This window comes from Callithrix jacchus, chromosome 15, assembly GCF_049354715.1.
Source record: "Callithrix jacchus isolate 240 chromosome 15, calJac240_pri, whole genome shotgun sequence".
Classification (NCBI taxonomy): domain Eukaryota; kingdom Metazoa; phylum Chordata; class Mammalia; order Primates; family Cebidae; genus Callithrix; species Callithrix jacchus.
This window is the reverse complement of record NC_133516.1, coordinates 41,807,355-41,821,094: the sequence shown is the minus strand read 5'-3', so window position 1 is coordinate 41,821,094 and position 13,740 is coordinate 41,807,355. Positions and strand designations below refer to the sequence as shown.

Here is a 13,740-nt window from a genome sequence, read left to right as displayed (position 1 = left end):
TCCACCTGGCTCCGTTTTAGTTTCCCTTCTCTTCCTACAGCTTATCCAGAGAATGTCATATATGTACTGTGGCCACCAGAGAACTGGCTGAATGTTAGAGTATATGGACTTATTCTGGCAGAGATTTTTGTCTCCCTTGCCCATTACTGTGTCTCTAGCACCCAACATGTTATTAGCTCACAATAGATACCTCATAAGTATTTTTCAAATGAATAGTCTCCTCTGAACTGATTCAGTTTTGAACGTTTTTTTATTTTCAACTTAAGGTGTGTTCTAGCAAAATTCCAAAGGGAAGCCAATGCCCCCCGGAAGAAACTAGCAAGCACCTCTCTGTACAGATATTGCCAGGGCTACTTGTTCAAAGAGAAGCACTGTGCCTTTGTTAAAGTCATTGGTACTCCAGAGAAGGTAATAAAATGCTTGAATTACAATTGGTGTTTAGGTTTTACAGAAATACTCTTCATCCTAGGGCTAGGCAAGTTAAAGTACCCTAAGATTGAGTCTGTAATCAAGTCATGGAATGTTAACAAATGTTTGTTCTTCCCAATTACATTTGCCAATCTGAAGAAGATATTCAAAGTTGGCTATTTTTCTTTCTTTACAGATAATACTGCTCATTACTTTTCTGAATATAAGTAACCCATGTGGCTAAGCATTAGTAGAGCAGCTTCCTTAGAAATGTGGCAATATCATAATATGTTCTATCCTACATGTTCTTTTTATGGTGCGACATTGATACTTGTGTCATCAAAAGGTGAAGGATGTGTTTCCTCTACTTGCATCTGGGTGGACCTTTGTAAACGCTTTGACCAATGTAACAGAAATAAGGCTGAATGAGTGTTAAGACTAGGTCCTTCAAGGAACTTTGGCTTTTCTTGGTTTTCTTTCTTTCTTGAGATAGATGTCTTGGGAACCTCAAGGCAATATGTGATAAGTCTGGCTACCCCTGAAGCCACCATGCTGGAGAGAGCACTTGGGAACACCTTGAAGGTCCAGAGAGGGATGCCCCTAACTACTCAAGTCCCAGGTTAGATTTCAGTCATATTTATAGAAGCCATTGAGATGACCCTAGTCTCAGCCATGGTGTGATTGCAGTACCATCAAAGTTCAGAGCCAGACCTCCTGACTGAGATGATCCAAAACTCCTGACCCTTGCCCCACAGAAACCATAAGAGGCAGTACATAATGACTGTTATTTAAGCCACTTCGTTTTAGGTTAGTTGTTTTACACAGCATTAGATAACTGGAACTGTAGGCATTGTATGTGTCTTATTTTTTGTATAGAAATTTGATCGTTGTTCAGTTTTGGCTTTGTGATCTTTGTTTCACACCGTGGTAGCAGTTTCTCAATGAATGTTAATTTTCTTTTCATGTTGCTTTCTTCTGCTCTATTGCAACATTCTGATATAAATTCTTTATCAGTAGCAAGCAACTTTTTCAGCTTAAAAATGTATCCCTTTCATTTGTCACCAAAATTTCTCCCTTAGGAATAGTTCGAGCAGCATTCCAGGTGTTTAATGTTTTGCGCCTTAATGAAGGCACAACTCATGAAAACAACTATTGAACTATCAAGCGTTTCATGCATATTGAGACAGTATTAAAATTGAAGAGAAATGTACAAGCAACTGTCTACAGTTATATCTGAAAATATTATTTAAAAGCACTTCTTTTATTTTGACAAATTTTCAGAGAATGTTTAGTTTTGAGGTAGGTGTTACGAGATTCTTAGATAAAATATATAATGTTATTCATAATATAGTAGGCTTGGCAGATTTCATATGAATTATAGCAGTGGTTAACATTTGTAAATAGTCACATTTTATTCCCACTATAGTCTACTGAATCATGTAAGAAGGATTTGATTCAGATCAATAACTATAGCACATAAAATAATAAACCCTTTCAAAAATGTAAGAGTATAAATTATGTGTGCATGTGGCAGTGGTTAAGAAACTGAACATAAAATTTTAAAAATATAGCTTGAAAACCTAATAATCTATCAGCTATTAAAATAGAAAATAGGCAAGAAGTCATTACTCTGAAATTTAATAACATTGGAAAGTGTTTGAGTGTTTATTTTTTCCCAGTATAGAAGTAGCTCTGAGTACAAATTTAAATACTTACTTGGTTTTGGGCTGGGCGTGGTGACTCATGCGTGTGTGATCCCAGCACTTTGGGAGGCCAAGGGTGGTGGATCACCTAAGGTCAGGAGTTCGAAACCAGCCTGGCCAACATGGCGAAACCCCGTCATCTCTACTAAAAATACAAAAATTAGCCAGACATGGTGGTGTGCACTTGTAATCCCAGCTACTCAGGAGGCTGAGGCATGAGAATCACTTGAACCAGGAGGTGGAGGTTGCAGTGAGCTGAGATTGTGCCACTGCACTCCAGCCTGGACTATAGAGCAAGACTGTGTCCAAAAAAAAAAAAAAAAGAAAAGACTTACTTGGTTTTAATTAAACTGAATGGGTTAAGTGGCCACCATCTGGATTGTTTATCAACTCTGGTGAGATTTCCTAGTGTCTATTTGGCAGTATGAAAAAAAAAATTTTTAAGCATTATGTATGTATTTTCTACCTCGTTTTAGAAAGGGTTCGCCTCAGACTACACAAATACGAAGAGTGCACTATAAAATGAAAATAATTGGATGAGCTAAATGGAGCAAAATAATAATAAGAATAAATTCAAGAATGAGGTTAAAACTTCCATGTTGTTAGCTCTCGTTAATGGTATTTTAATGATGGATTGTGACAAGGTGACATTGGTCTGCTGATATTTGCCAGAACTGTCCAAGATTTAGCACACACTTCTCTTTTTCTTCCTTCTTCTCATAATGGAAACAAATCTTTCACTAGAGGCAATTTCTTCCAGTGCTGGGCCAAGAAGGGGAAGTAGGGGTGAAGACTACATTGGTATTTCCTAATGATTGTGACTGTATTAAACAGCTTATAAGCTTTAAATTAATGGAGATTTTATTGGGGAAAATAAAAACCAGTTTTAAGATATGACCAATGTGTCTCTACATTGAGGAAGGAGAAAAAAAAAACAAACCTTTTGACTGGGCAGTTTCTTCTCTTCTATTTAGAATTCTCTCTTTGTATGCACTCTGAATACAGCTATATAAAGGAAATGGATGCCCTTTGAACAGGACCGGGAGGAAATGAAATGAAAACATTTGTTAGTTTAGGGTGGCAGGACTATGGGCTCATTTTTATTTCATCTTTATGATTATTTTAATGGTGTTTTAAGTATCTTTATGATATAAATAAGAAGAAAAAATAAAAAAGTTTTATTGCTTATCGAGTATTGCTAGCCTCCAGGGTATTTGAAGTCTTTGGAGATGAAACTCTCATTATGCAGACAGCCTTGTGCAATCATTCAGACAATATTTATCTAGCAAGGCATTATGGGAAACACAGAATTCCAATAGAGACACGGTTCTCAGAGACTCATTAGCACCTTATGAGGTGAAAGAACATGCTGTGTATATTAACCACATCAACAGTTTCCTTTTAGCAGGAAGGGCCATGCTTGTCTTTTAGGAGGAGGTGGACTCTAACTTAGATCTGGAAATATTTTAAGATTTGGGACACATGGAGATAGGGAGTCACTGATGGTACTGACCAAATATTTTTAGTTCTTCTTAGTTCCAGATATATGGTAGCATTTTGCTTCTTGTGGTTTGGAGGAGCCACATGACTAGTTATGTCAGTGAATTGTATCACTTTGGACTAAGCACCTAACTTGGTGTAACACCCTGCAGTTTTCTCTTCCCCTTGGCTTGGTTCCTAACAGTGTTTAAGCTGGTGTTACTGTCTTACCCTGGATATCGGAGTTGCAAAGATGGACAGACCTGATCTACTAGCCCATCGTGGACAAAGAGCAGGCAAGAAGTAGACCTTTTCTGTTACAAGTTTCTGAAATGTTGGGGCTCTTTGTGATCCTAGCAACAACTAGCTTAATCTATTGACAGAAAGTAACAAGATATTTAGAGTGAAAACAATATTAACGAAGACAAATGAGGAAATACGTAGCAAAAAGTTAATTATGGTTGAAACCTTGGAGTCTTGGCGAGAATAGTGAAAAACAAAATTGGAAGGAGAGTTGGGACCCTAGCAAGCCTGGACTTTGGGCTAATGGTGAAAAGAAAATAATCCATTGAGGTGTGGCTGACCCTCGTCCTTTAATTCATTGCAGAATTCCATGTTCTACCCCTAAACTGAAAGTTTGCAAAACTTATATTTAAGGGAGGGACCTCCCTATAAAATTTTGAGCAGTATAAAAAAATTTTTTTGGCCAGGCATGGTGGCTCACGCATTTTGGGAAGCCAAGGCGGGTAGATCAAATGAGGTCAGGAGTTCGAAACCAGCTTTTCCTACAAAGTGAAACCCATCTCCACTAAAAATACAAAAAATTTAGCTGGGCATGGTGGTAAACACCTGTAATCCCAGCTACTCCTGAGGCTGGAGCAGGAGAATAACTTGAACCCAGAAGGATGAGGTTGCAGTGAGTTGAAATGGTGCCGTTGCCCTCCAGCCTGGGCAATAAGAGTGAAATTTCATCTCAGAAAAACAAAATTTAAACTTTGCTTATATAATATGCAAGATGAGGCCTTTTTTCTACCTGGCTATTCTGTGAAACCCATGTAGTGGTCTGAGTCTCTTTCCCCACCTCTGGGCCTTGGTATTTTTCTAGGGCCTAGTGCAGTACCTGAGGTATACTCAGTATTGAGCACAGTTTTACTGGGCTGAGGAGAAACACCCTGCCATAAGCAGATGGCTTGATCCTCTGCGTCAGGTTTGTATATTCAGTGCTCTGTATTATCTTTTCCTCTAGAGCATGATGAAAATAAGTTAAGGTTTATAAAATGTTTAAAGCGTTACTGAGAAAAATCTCTTCTGTATGAATGAGATAGTAGCAATAATACAGTTAGAACTGAATCAGAGATTGGTGAAGGAAATTTAGTTTGATTTGCATCAAACAAGCTCAATGCTACGTATGGCTGGTAAAGTGAAATCTTATTTCTGAAGTTTTGGAACATTCCCTATTCTAACATTTCTAACCAGGGCTTTAATATCATTCAAATGCAGTTTTTTACATGTAAATTAATATAATAAATGTCAATGTTGAATAGAATAAGGTCACATTTTACTACTTTGACCAGAAGTGTAATCTTCCAAGATTCAATTTTATTACTATTATAACAGTCATACTGGATAAGGTCACCAGTATTTCTTTCCAAATGATATAATATATGATGACAGCCTTTATACCAACTTTCGTTTTTGTAATCTGGATTTATATTCTGAAACATGTTGACAAAGATATACCGTGGACATTTGTTGGTCAAACAGCTGCCTGGGGAAGATGTTTCCCACTAATTGATGGGAGATTTGAAAGGAGGTAAATGGAGTAGTTTAAATGTAGCATTTTCTTGATCATATCATCTTCTTGCCTACAGATAATTAAATTCTTGTGATGTTTTAGTCTCCTATTTGAAAACGAAAGGTGGTGTTTAAAGACCTTTCAGTAAGTAAAAGGAAGAATTGCTGTGTGTGTGTGTGTGTGTGTGTGTGTGTGTGTGTGTGTCTGCATGCGCCAGCCAGCTGGCCAAAGTGCAAAATTCATTTGAATGACATGTTCATTGAATCAGAGGAGTTCAGGGTTGTCAGGGATGTTAAAGGGCAACTAGCAAAGCCATTCACCTTGACCCTCTTCTGCAGCATCCTTACCAAGTGATCAATCTCTGCTGTAGAAAGGACAGTAAGAATACCTACCTTATGAAATTGTTGTGAAGATTAAGTGAGGGGATATGTGAAAAGTGCTTAGAACTACATCCGCCCCATTATAAGTGCTCAATCATGTAAGTCACTGCTGTTACTGTTATCTTGAATATTCTGATGGCTACTTCCTCACCAGACGGTGTATTTTCATTTTCCCAGAGCCCGTTCTTAGATCGAGCTGAAAGCTACCTCTTTGTATTTTTTACAGATCTTAGTTTTAGACTTTCGGGACCATAAATTACAATAGTGATGTTGCTAATAGTTCCCAATTAACATTTTCTGAATGCTTACTACGTGTTGGTCACTGTGTCCAGTGCATTATCACAGTTAAAATTAATTTTGAAGTGTTTCAGACATGCTCACAAAAAGCACCAAAAATAATAAAAAGGATATGTATTTACCTTCAACCAGATTCGATTGTTATTCAGATTTTGCCACGCTTGCTTCATTTATCCACTTGAATTTTTGCTAAAATATTTTAAAACAATGCTTAGCAATATTTTCATCTTAACTCTACACACACCAGCATATATCTTTAAAAACTATGAAAATTTCCTAATGGCAATACCATTATCATGTTTAACAAAATTAATAGTAATTTCTTAATGTAGTAGTCAAGTTCTTGGATTGTTTTAAAATGTCTTTTTATCATTGCTTGGTTGGATCGGGATCCACATAAAATCTACACCTCATATTTGATTGTTATTTGTTTTACTGCCCTTTCAATCCAATATTGTTATGCCATTGATTTTTTTTTAACTGGGTGAGTTGTCCTGTAGACTGTTGTATAGTCTGGATTTGTCTGTTTGCTTTCCTTTGGTGTTATTTAACTTGTTTCTGTATCTTTGTTGTCAGGTTAAAAGATGGGCTCTAGGGTAGACACTAGCTATATGTGGCTGATTACATAGTTAAGATTAAAAACTGAGGTTGCTCATTTGCTCTAGCCACATTTTAAATGTAGATAGTGGCTGCTGTGTTGCATAGTGTAAACAGTTGCACAAAGTTCTTTTAGACTGCCGTGGGTCTATGGATCATTTTCAAATACAAGCATTGCGTTAGTAGTACTATGTGCTTCAAATCACATTGTATAGGGAGGCATAATGCCTGGATGTCCTACTCTTAGAATCCTGAAATTGATCAGCAGATTTAGGTAGTGACAGCCTTATCCTCCATTATAAAATTTTTCGTCACACTTTCATCCAAAGCAGGAGTTCTTAAACTTTTTTGTTAAGTGCTCTTTTTGCTTGTTGGTGAAGCTTGTATACTTTTTTCCATGTTTTTATTTTTATTATTTTTTTTCAAGGTAAGATCTTGCTCCTTCACCTAGGCTGGAGTGCAGTAGTATTAGCATAGCTCACTGCAGCTTTGAATTCCTAGGCTCAAGCAATCCTCCCATCTCAGCCTCCTGAGTAGCTGAGACCACATGTGCATACCGCTATGCCCAACTAATTTTTTTTTCATTTTTTTAGATATGGGGTCTCACTACTTTGCCCAGGCTGGATTCAAACTCCCATCCTCAAGCAATCCAGTAATGTTTTTAAGTAAGGACAATTAAGTATACAGAAGTACCAAGGAAATTCATGTTGTTTAGTAACAGTGAAGACGATATTAAATAGCAAATTTGTGATACAGCGAAATATGCATTTCTGTATTACACATTAAATAACAAGAACTGGTAGCAGCTATAATGACAATCATAATTGAGTGATACTAATTGTAATGATAAGTACTTCTAGAAAAAATGATATTTCAGGGTAACTGCAATAACTGTAAAGTTATTATTTACCTATCTTTTAAATCCCTGTGATTTATACTGTGACAAAATCATAGGTACTACTGTTACTGCAGCAGTTCGTTGCTTACATTTGTGATTTAATAAGATCCAAAATTTTAGTTAAAAATGAGTATGTACCATGTTTTAAATTCATGTTCATGTGTTCCCTTTCTTTTATCCATGCACTCTCTGCTAAGCCTCCATGAGACCCCCAGGTTAAGAATTCCTGACCTAAGCCCTAAATCATCTGTTAATAATTTTGCATGAGTCAGTTATTGCACTAGGGATTTAAAAATGGTTGTGTGTTTTTGTTGTTTGTTTGTTTGTTTTGTAAATATCGAATTCCTTTTGCTTTTAATGCTAGAATTCTTTGAAGAACTTTCCATCATCGCTACTGTGTGGTTACTCTGAAATGCAGTTCCAATAGAAAAAACAATGCCTGTTTTGCAGGTGAGGTTACTGATAAGAAGTTTATTTGCCCAGAGTCAAATCACTAAATGTGGTAAAATGGAATTGGAATACAGATCCAAGTCACTCCACGGCCATATGCTGGATGCGTATTCTATCTTACCATTTACTAGTGGGTTCACCTGCATTGTTCCTCCTTCCTAGAATGACTGCCTTTCCAACGCTATAGTTAAAGGTTGGCCCTTGTTTCCTCATTTCTGTTTTCTTTGATTTTCTTCAGCCATACTGATCCTTTTTGTGAATGTGCTATAGGCTGTTCCTGGCAGCTCCCAGGTTGACAGAAAGCTCCACGAGTATCCCTGTCAATAAGATCAGAGTGAGAAATCACCTCCCTTAACACCAGACTTGCATTCACAGTCTGAGATAAAATGTGTTTTGTGGAAACAACATTTCTCTGTTGACTCATCTTGAACCTGTTCTCTACAAAAATTTCCAAGCTATTTTTACACATGGTGCTGCAAAGTGAAACTTCTCCATCTTGTAGTTGAATAAATGATAGACTGGACTTGCGGAGATCAGCCATTGGAAGAATTCTCATTTTTAGATTTATCTGAGGATGAAACTTAGGAAATGGAAGACAACCCAGAGAATGTTATGCTTATGGTTATAAAACATTAGGAGAATAATGGTTATTTTTTTCTACTCTCTACTTATTAAAATAAGATAATAGTTTTAGCTTTTATTTATTTATTTTTATTCATTTATTAATCAAACAGTAATTCATTTCAACAGTCATTCAGTCTAATAGTCATTCACTTAAACATTTATTCAAACCAACCACCCAGTCACCCATCCATCCATCCATTGACCCACCAATTCAATATTTACCAAGTGCTCTATGTCCAGAATACTATATCCAGGTAGAATACAGCTGAGAAACAGACATTCCTAATTCCTGTCCTCATTTCAGTTTGCATTCTCGATCAAAAACAGGTGATCAGAAATTAATACTAAAATTTCAAGATTTGATATAAGCTATGAAGGATACAAACAAATGAGAAGAAAGGGAAGGGAGGGATATTATCGATGGGTTGGGATTGACAAATCTACTAAGAAGTGACATCTGTTCTAACCTGGGCTCCGTATGCTGGTCTCTGGATCCAAAGGTGAATGAGAGGTGGCCTATTTTTAAAGAGCTTCTGGACCAGCAGCAGATAATGTACTACAGAAAGGGCCTTTAGTAGAATATCATTAAGGAAAACATACAGCTATAGCTGTATTCTGGTTTTTCTCTCAAAATAAGGATTTTGGCAGGAATTTTTCTTGTTGTGCATCACCCATATGGAATATAGAACATGCATGGTATTGATATTGCTTATTATGTAATCTTCCTTCAGTCATACTGTGGTGTACAGAGACAATTTGGTGGAGAAACCTTAAAGCTAACAGCCAGGTTTAATGATGCATTTGGAGTTCAGGAGGTTTGATAATGTGAAAGTTGTCTGAATCAAATGGTGATAAAACAAACTAACAAACCTCTGACAAACAGAGCTGGGAAAGGCCATGAAGGGAGGGTTCTCATGAACAAATGCCTGGTAACAAAAACTATCATAAAAGACTCTGCAAAAAGCCACCCTGCATTAAGGCCATCACATCTGTACACACACAAACACACACACACACACACACACACACACACACACACAATACTCTATGAGGACATCTGCCCAAGAACTGCCTGTCCAACCTCTGACAAGTGCCACAGTGTTACTGATTCTAGTAACCAAGGATAAATATCTCAAAACAATTACATGATTCTCCTTATTTGCCTTTAAAAATCTTTGTCTTCCTTCACCCAGCTCTATATTCATATAGTTTACTATGGCATATGTATTCCCATGGCAAGGCCCATTTCTTCATAAATATCATTTTCTTTTAGAGAGCCTCTGTTACTTAGGTTGACAGTAACATGCAGTTCTCAGGCTACTTGGGAAACAAAAGAAAATGTTAACTTTATTTTTGCCAGGCAATATAGTGGCAAAAATCAGGAGCATGTGATGATGGATCTACTCTTTCTGGAGAGAGTGTATAAATGTCTTTTTTTCAAACGGGGCTGAAACAGGGAGCCAGGTGATATGGCTTGGTGGATCCCACCCCCATGAAGACCAGCAATCTGAAACGCTTGGGATTAAGAGTTTCACAGCAAGCACAGCTGGACCCAGGATGGTCCAGCTCTGTGGTGGGAAGGGTGGCTGCCATTACCAAAGCAGTCCACCACTACTGAGGCAGTCTGCCATTACAGAGACACTCCACCATTACTGAGGCAGACCACCATTACCGAGGCAGTTCTAACTATACACCTATAATCAAAACCTCAAGGAAGTTTACACAGCAGCCAGGCAGAGCCCATGGCAGCTCAGCAATGCCTCTGCTGGCAGACTGTGACTAGGCTAGCCCCTCGCTGGGCATGACATCTCTGAAAAAAGGCAGCAGCATGTAAGGAACTTATAAATAAAGTCCCACCTTCCCAAGACAGAGCACCTGGGAAAAAAAGGCAGTTATGAGTTCCTCTGCAGCAGACTTAAATGTACCTTCCAGCAGCTCTGAATGGAACAACAGAGGTCACAGCTCAGCACTTGAGCTCCTATGAGGGACAGACTGTCTCCTCAAGCAGCTCTCCGACCCCTGTATATCCAAAGAGACCTGATAAAGGAGAGCTCAGGCTGACATATGGCAGGTATCCTTTGGGGACAAAGATAACAGAAGAAACTGGCAGAAATCCTTAATTTTCTGCAACCAAAACAGGTGATCCTTAGGCAGGCAGTATCAGGAGTAGACCTCTGGCAGTCCTACAGCAGAGGGGCCTGACTGTTAGAAGGAAAACTAAAAAACAGAAAGGAATAACTTCATCATCAACTAAAAGGGTGTCCACTCAGAGACCCCATCCAAAAGTCACCAACTACAAAGACCACAGGTATGTAAATCCACAAAGATGGGAAGAAACCAGCACAAAAAAAATGAAAACACCCAAAACCAGAACGCCTCTTCTCCAAGAGATCACAACTCCTCACCAGCAAGGGAACAAAGCTGGATGGAGAATGAGTCTGATGAATTGACAGAAACAGGCTTCAGAAAGTGGATAATAACAAATTTCTCAGAGCTAAAAGAACATGTTCTAACCCAATGCAAAGAAACCAAGAACTTTGAAAAAAGGTTAGATGAAATGCTAACGAGAATAAACAGCCTAGAGAAGAATATAAATGCATTAATGGAGCTGGAAAACATAACATGAGCACTTCACAAAGCATACACAAAGTTTCAATAGCCAAATCAACCAAGCAGAAGAAGGGATATCAGAGATTGAGGAGCAACTCAATAAAATAAAATGGGAAGGCATGATTAGAGAAAAAAGAGTAAAAAGAAATGAACAAAGCCTCCAAGAAATATGGGATTATGTGAAAAGACGTAATCTACATATGATAGGTATATTTCAGTGTGACAGAGAGAATGAATTCAAGTTGGAAAACACTCTTCAGGATATTCTCCAGGAGAACTTCCCCAACCTAGCAAGGCCGACCAATATTCACATCCAGGAAATACAGAGAACACCACAAAGATACTCCTCAAGAAGAGCAATCCCAAGGCACATAATCATCAGATTCACCAGGGTTGAGATGAAGGAAAAAATGGTAAGGGCAGCCAGAGAGAACGGTCGGGTTACTCACAAAGAGAAGTCCATTAGACTCACAGCAGATCTCTTGGTGGAAACCCTACAAGCCAAAAGAGAGTGGGGCCAATATTCAACATCCTTAAAGAAAAGAATTTTCTTTTTTCTTTCTTTCTTTTTTTTTTTTGAGATGGAGTTTCACCCTTGTTACCCAGGCTGGAGTGCAATGGCGCGATCTCGGCTCACCACAACCTCCGCCTCCTGGGTTCAGGCAATTCTCCTGCCTCAGCTTCCTGAGTAGCTGGGATTACAGGCACGCGCCACCATGTCCAGCCAATTTTTTGTATTTTTACTAGAGACAGGGTTTCACCGTGTTGACCAGGATGGTCTTGATCTCTTGACCTCGTGATCCACCAGCCTCGGCCTCCCAAAGTACTGGGATTACAGGCTTGAGCCACTGCGCCCAGCAAAAAAGAATTTTCAACCGAGAATTTCATATTCAGCCAAACTTAGCTTCATAAGTGAAGGAGAAATAAAATCCTTTATGAACAAGCAATTGCTGAGAGATTTCATCACCCCAAGGCCTGCCTTACAAGAGCTCCTAAAAGAAGCACTAAACATAGAAAGGAACAACAAGTACCCACCACTCCAGAAAGGTACCAAATGGTAAAGAGCATTGACACAATGAAGAAACTGCATCAACTAATGGACAGAACAGCCAGCTAGCATCATAATGGCAGGATCAAATTCACACATAACAATATTAATCCTAAATGTAAATGGGCTAAATGCCCCAGTGAAAAGATACAGACTGGCAAATTGGATAAAAAATCAAAACCCATTGGTGTGCTATATACAGGAAACCCATCTCACATGCAAGGATACACATAGGCTCAAAACAAAGGGATTGAGGAAGATTTACCAAGCAAATGGAGAGCAAAAAAATCAGGAGTTGCAATCCTAGTTTCTGATAAAATAGACTTTAAACCAACAAAGATCAAAAGAGACAAAGGACATTATATAATGGTAAAAGGATCAATGCAACAAGAAGAGCTAAGGATCCCAAATATATATGCACCCAATACAGGAGCACCCAGAAATATAAAGCAAGTTCTTAACGACCTATAAAGAGACTTAGACTCCTACACAATAATAGTGGGAGACTTTAACACTCCACTGTCAATATTAGATAGACAGACGAAACAAAATTAACAAGGATATCCAGGATTTAAACTCAGATTTGGACCAAGCAAACCTAATAGACATTTACAGAACTCTCCACCCCAAATCCACAGAATATATATTCTTCTCAGCACCACATCACACCTACTCTAAAATTAACCACATTAATGGAAGTAAATCATTCCTCAGCAAATGCAAAAGAACATAAATCATAATAAACAGTCTCTCAGACCACAGGGCAATCAAGTTACAACTCAGGATTAAGAAACTAACTCAGAAATGCTTCTGTTAGCATTTAAGAGAGAGCCCACATAGCCAAGTCAATTCTAAGAAACAATTCACTTCTTAGAAATAGAACAACTGGTTCTTGAACGTTGACAAAAACTAAAAGATTATCTCAACAGATGCAGAGAAGGCCTTCTACAAAATTCAACAGCTCTTTATGCTAAAAACTCTCAATAAACTAGGTTTCAACAGAATGTATCTCAAAATAATAAAAGGTATTTATGACAAACCAACAGCTAATACCGTACTGAATGGGCAAAAACTGGAAGCATTCCCTTTGAAATCCAGCACTAGACAAGGATACCCTCTCTCACCACTCCTATTCCATACAGTATTGGAACTTCTAGCCAGAGCAATCAGGCAAGAAAAAGAAATAAGGGGAATTGAGTTAGGAAAGGAGGAAGCCAAATTGTCTCTATTTGCAGATGACATGATTGTATATTTATAAGACCCCTTTGTCTCAGCCCAAAATCTCCTAAAACTGATAAGCAAGTCAGCAAAGTCTCAGGATACAAAATCAATGTGCAGAAATCACAAGCATTCCTATACACCAATAACAGACTTAAAGAGAGTCAAATCAAGATCAAACTGCCATTCACAATTGCTACAAAGAGAATAAAATACCTAGGAATACAGCTAAA

General features: G+C 38.1%; 1 protein-coding gene across 44 annotated transcripts in view; it reads left to right on the top strand.

Moving 5' to 3' along the window:
- The window catches only part of FHIT (fragile histidine triad diadenosine triphosphatase), a 1,534,178-nt gene that overhangs the window by 1,190,307 nt on the left and 330,131 nt on the right, over nucleotides 1-13,740 (top strand). The gene's annotated exons all lie outside the window — the stretch shown is intronic.